This window comes from Camellia sinensis, chromosome 4, assembly GCF_055761805.1.
Source record: "Camellia sinensis isolate YWXY chromosome 4, ASM5576180v1, whole genome shotgun sequence".
NCBI lineage: Eukaryota > Viridiplantae > Streptophyta > Magnoliopsida > Ericales > Theaceae > Camellia > Camellia sinensis.
The window spans coordinates 50,719,812-50,725,811 of NC_138964.1; positions in this window are offsets into that span (position 1 = coordinate 50,719,812).

A 6,000-nucleotide genomic window follows, 5' to 3' on the forward strand; every position below is an offset into this window, starting at 1 on the left:
CTCCATTTGATTGAACTAACGGAAATCTAGGCAAAAGTTTTAGATTCAAATCCACATGTTCAAGCCCTTATATCTCCCTCATCATAACTCCATTTCACCTCATTTTTGCGTTGTTGGATTCACCTCATGGCTTAGTTTTTATTCCACTTGTTCCACCTCTTTTTGCATGTCATCAAAGCTCCGAAAGTTGGCCAAAAATAAGATTTTTCTAATTTTTTTCCCCATATTCAAACCCATATGTTCATGTCCTTGTATCTCCCTCGTCGTAACTCCGTTTTGCCTCATTTTTACGTCGTTAGATTTACCTCATGGCCTAGTTTTTATTCCACTTGTTCCATCTCTTTTTGCATATCGTCGGAGCTTCAAAAGTTGGCCAAAAATAAGATTTTTCTTTTTTTTTTTCCCCCAGATTCAAACTCACATGTTCATGCCCTTGTATCTCCCTCGTCGTAACTCCGTTTCGTCTCATTTTTCGTCGTTAGATTCACTTTATGGCCTAGTTTTTATTTCACCCCTCATACGCCTTGTTCCATCTTTTTTTGCATGTCGTTGAAACTCCGAAATTTAGCCCAAAATAAGATTTTTCTTTTTTTCTTTTTCCAAATTCAAACCTACATGTTCAAGCCTTTGTATTTCCCTTGTCGTAACTCTATTTCACCTCATTTTCAAGTCATTGGATTCACCTCATGACCTAGTTTTCATTCCACCTCTTTTTACATGTCGTCTGAGCTTCGAAAATTGGCAAAAAATAAGATTTTTCTCTTCTTTTTTTTTTTGTGTCCAAATTTCGAAGCTCCGATGGCATGCAAAAAGAGATGGAACAAGGTATATGAGGAGTGGAATGAAAACTAGGCTACGAGATGAATTCAATGAAGAAAAAATGAGGCAAAACGAAGTTACAACAAGGGAGATACAAGGGTTTGAACATGTGGGTTTGAATCAAAAAAAGAGAGAGAAAAATCTTATTTTGACCAACTTTTGGAGCTCCAACGACACGCAAAAAGAGGTGGAACAAGGCATATGTGGGGTCCAACGAACGAAAATGAGGCAAAACAAAGTTATGATGAAGGAGATGCAAGAGCTTAAACATGTGGGTTTGAATCTGAAAATTTTGTCCAGATTTCCGTTAGTTCAATCAGACAGAGATGGACAGAGGAGGGGCTAAATTGTGACACGAAAGTAACACTAGGGTTTTAATTATTACAATTGAAACTCTTGAATTTAATTTGAAAAACACGTGAAATCTTGAGATTTTTTTTTCCCTATATATATATTACTTAATTTTTTATAATATGATAAAATTAAAAACTTAAAACTTAAGGTTGCGTTTGGTAGAGTTTTGTAAATATGATTTGAGAGTATGAGTTGTATTTTGAGTTTGTGAGTTGTGAAATTATGATTTGAGTGTAGAAAATTTGTTTGGTTATGATTTTTAAATAGAGTGTTGAATTGAGTTTTGAATTGTATGTGGAATTGAGTTTTGAAAGTTTGATCTGACATGTGAAATTGGAAAATTTGTTTGGTGATGAGTTTTCAAAATAGTTTTTAAAATTGAATTCAACTTATAATTGATAATCAAACATACAACTCATAACTCGATATTCATATTTTTGATCAACAGTCATAACCAAACTACTTTTAAAATACTCAAATAAAAAAAATGATTTTTTTTTCAATTAACTGTTTTTAATTAATTTTTTTGAATAATTTTTTTTTCAAATAACTTCTATGTTAATTCATTTTTTAGGCCTGTATAAACATTAAAAATATTTAGAATATTAAAATATTAAAAATATTCTAAAAATAAAATATTAAAAATATTCGAAAAATTAAAATATTAAGAATATTAGAAATATTTCGAAAATCAAAATATTAAAAATATTCCGAAAATCAAAATATTTACAATTAAAATATCAAAATATTAAAATTAAAATATTAAAATATTTTTATGAAAATTAAAATATTAAAAATATTCCTATAAAATAAAATAAAATATTTAAAATAAAAAAATAAAAAAAATAAAAATTAAAAATTAAGTTATTTTTGAGTTTTGAGTTGTATGTTTGGTTATGAATTTTGAAAAGCAATGATTATAGTTTGAAATGATTGAGAAATGAGTGTAAAATTATGATTTCAAAGCTGCAATCAAATACCATACTCAAATTAGTGGTGAAACTATATTTTGAAATCTAAACCAAACAAAGCCTAATATTTTTTAGTGGATGATGATGCAGTGGATGACATCAGCACCAGAACAAAGAGGTGGTCTGACCCAACCCAGATCCGACCCAGGTGGGGTCTGGTCCAGATGGGTGGGTCAACTTGACTTAGGAGGGAAAATTAATATTTTTGAGTGGAGAATGATGCAGTGGATGACATCAGCACTAGACAGAGGGGTGGTCCGACCCAACCCAGATTCGACCCAGGTGGGGTCTGGTCCAGATAGCGTCAGCAAGCCAAGTGGGTGGGTCAACCTGACTCAGGAGCGGTCCAAGCGATGAAGTCAGCATGACGCAGTGGTGGCGTCAACGCTAACGCAAGTAAACAGTGGCTGACGGGTGAACGGATATTCCTTTAGTATAAACAGAATATGCCTTGAATTTCGAGAAATTGCAAAGAGTCCCAAATATTCAGAAAATTCTCAAGAAGTTTTTCAGTGAGGCCCCCGGAAGTCCAGCAAAGGTTGGTCTTAGCTAAACGAACTGTTCCAGACTCAACTGCGAGGTTAGAATTGTGAGATTTTGAAGGGTTTTTTTGAAGATTGCCAAAACATGGGAGTTTGTCATCTTAAATAGCCAGATGAAAGTTATCGAATGCTGTGGAACGCTGCAAATTCATTGAAGAGGCTGAAATAGGTAGATTCTAATTACGGATTGGATAACCATATGCAGATCAAGAGATAGATCATTGAAGGCTAGAGGAGATCAAGCTTGATCAAATAGCAGATCAAGGATGATCATGATTGGTCATGGCGATTAGAGGATTGCAGATGATTATCTCAGGAGCCGATCGGAAGATCTGGTTCAATGAAAAAGGAAGTCCAATTCATCGATGGACAGATGATTTGGTAACCAGTACAGGCTCAAGGGAATGTTGTGACAGTTGGAGCTACTGTCAAACAGAATACAAGTTGTACTAGTAGTATGTAGACGTGTAGAACAATAGTTGTAGAGGAGTATACTAAATGCAGGAGCATAAATGCAGACATGCAGCAGTGTAATAGTACGCTAGAGTGTCGTACAGAGCTGTGAGAAGAGTGTGCAACAATGAGTTGTTGAAAGTTCACTGGTAAAAACTCCAAGCAAAGAAGAAAGATGAAGTTAACCAGGCAAAGCGCGATACTTGGAACACGAAGGGTGTTTTATTTTGCTCCAGTGTTGGCTGTACAAAATGATATATGGCAGTGGGCATCCCAATCAGGGGTTGCAAGGCATCCAATTAGGGAGTGCTGGATATCTTGGTTACGCAAGTTCAAGCATAGCAGGTGAAGACATTCGAGATAAGAAAGCGTGGAAGAGATTTGTTGGAGATATAAGCAAAGGCTCTCTCTAAAAGAGAATCAGTGAGTGGTGTGAGTTAAGTTGAGGATGTAAGATTCCCTTCTCCTCTTGTATCTTTGTATTTTCTCCGGTGTATTATCTCTACCTGCAGGGGATGCAAGCGTCTTAGTGAGGAGATGCAAACTATGCTAGATTTTGGGCGTGACAGGATTGGCAGTAGTTTTTGTTGTGGAACACCTCACATGGGTTGAAGGGGTGATTTGTTGGGTATCAGCCAGTGTGAGGGGTGATCTTCTTTCTCTTTTACTCATGTAAAACCAAGTTAGAGTTTAGATGACGAAGCTAGGAATGACGGCACCAAATTCGGTGAAGTACAGCGAACGCAACAGCTGTTAGAGGCGCTGGATTTGGTACAGCAAATCTGGAGTGATTTGCGAGATAGTGTTAACCAGCCTTCTTTCTTCCTTGGTGTATAAATAGAGAAGTTAAGGAGTGAGCTTAGTGTGAGCATGGAAACCGTTGAGAGAGCTCAGTGTGAGTGAGCTGAGTCTTCCTCTAACTAAGAGAGGGAGACGTGTGACTATGATGAGAGAGTGAGGCAGAGAGGGGCTTCCTCTATGTAAGAGGGGAGCCTTGTGGGAGTAGAGTGAAGATGTGGATTCCCTCATCCTCCATTGTAATCTTCATTTATAATGAATCTCCGGTTACTCTCCCGTGGACGTAGGCATTGGACCGAATCACATTAAATATTGTGTCTCCTTTGGGTGTGTGTTGTTTTTCTGCTTTATATGATTTCTGAAACTTGGGTGGGATCCCGGATCCCCAACATAGAAGTTGTCGAGGAGGCCATAGAACAGGGCTTCTCTGTGAAAGATATTTTTAGGGATGTTCGAGGGAATATAGAGCTCTCTTGTTTTGAGGAGGTCGAGGAGTACTACGAAACAATCTAGGTTCTAATCAATGAAGTAATCACTATCATCATCAACAACATAGTTATGGGTTTGGAGATTCCAATTGTTGTTGAACATAGCTGCGAAGAAGGAATTACAACCACCGTTGGCAAGGGTGGTGGTTGTGGTCTCGAATATTTTGCCACCAATGTTGAATTTTACTCTTTTTGTGAATTGCCATTGTTGAAACAAGAAAAAAATTGGGTAGACCCAGATGGGAATGTGAATTTGAATTGCCATTATTGAAACAAGAAAAAAATTGGGTAGACCCAGATGGGAATTTGAAAATATGCTAGGCATTGAATTGATATATTTTAGTTTGTCCTTTCGAATTCTTGTATCAAGCTTGAACACTTCATTTGATTAGGTTAGTTGGCTCCTCTCCAATCCGCTATTGGACTGGAGGATAGTGTTGGGTTATTTTGGGCTCTAATTCAGGTCCATCTCGATAATCCAAACCGTTCAATGTATAGAGTCCATCAAATACATCATCCATGCAAAAAATTACATTGATTGGATATTGATAGCCACTTGATCAGATCACATTTCTATTACAATATATTTTAAAAATTATGCCATTGATGGAAATATGATCTAATAAAATGTTTATTGATATCTAATCAACGCGATTTTTTGCAGAGATGATATACTCGACAAGTTTTATAGATTGAATAATTTGAATTATCAAGGTGGGTTAGAATCAAAACCCACAACAACTGAATAGCATCCTCTCATCCAATAACGGATTGGAGTGGAGCTAATTCCTTCTAAATTTTACTGTCTTTTTGAACTCCTCTTTCAAACACTTTATGTGTTTCCTTATACGGTTTCTCACCAAAAAGCATTCACAATTATTGGGGGATCATCACCCTCACCATATAGTATACCAATGAGAAGTTATGGCACAAATTGAACTTCTTCTTGATGTCGGTAAAATAAATAAAAATAAAAAGGTAAATTAGAAAATACAATTAGCCCGACTTTTAATAGGGGTTGTTTTTTTAAGGTCCCTGGTATTATGATTTTATAGCATAAAGGACACTCAATATTTTCATGATGTCTAAGGTCCCTCAACATCAATCCAGAGAAAATTCAATCCAGAGAAAATTCGATCTAGAGAATTTCTCTGGACAAATCACAGAGAAAATTCAAATTTCTCTGGACACATCACAGAGAAAATCTCACCAGAGAATTTCTCTAGATTGAACCCAGAGAAATTCCCTCTCTACTCCAGAGAAATTTACTCATTCCCAGAGAAAATTCCCTCCAACCAGAGAAATTCACTTGTTGTCTGCAGTTTGATAGAAGGGTTCAAGAATATAACCAATACGAGACATAATACAATACATGGAACTAAAGAGTGTGCATCTTCATATTGATAGCTCACCAATGCCTTGAATCAACACTTCTGTTAACACTGTAAATTTCCCTGCCCTCCTTTTCTCCAACTATCTCTGTCTTCTATATACTTCATACTCTCCCAGAGAAATTTCTCTGTCTTTTCACAAAAGTACATCTCCATAGAAATTCTCTGCCCTCCATGCCTCTTC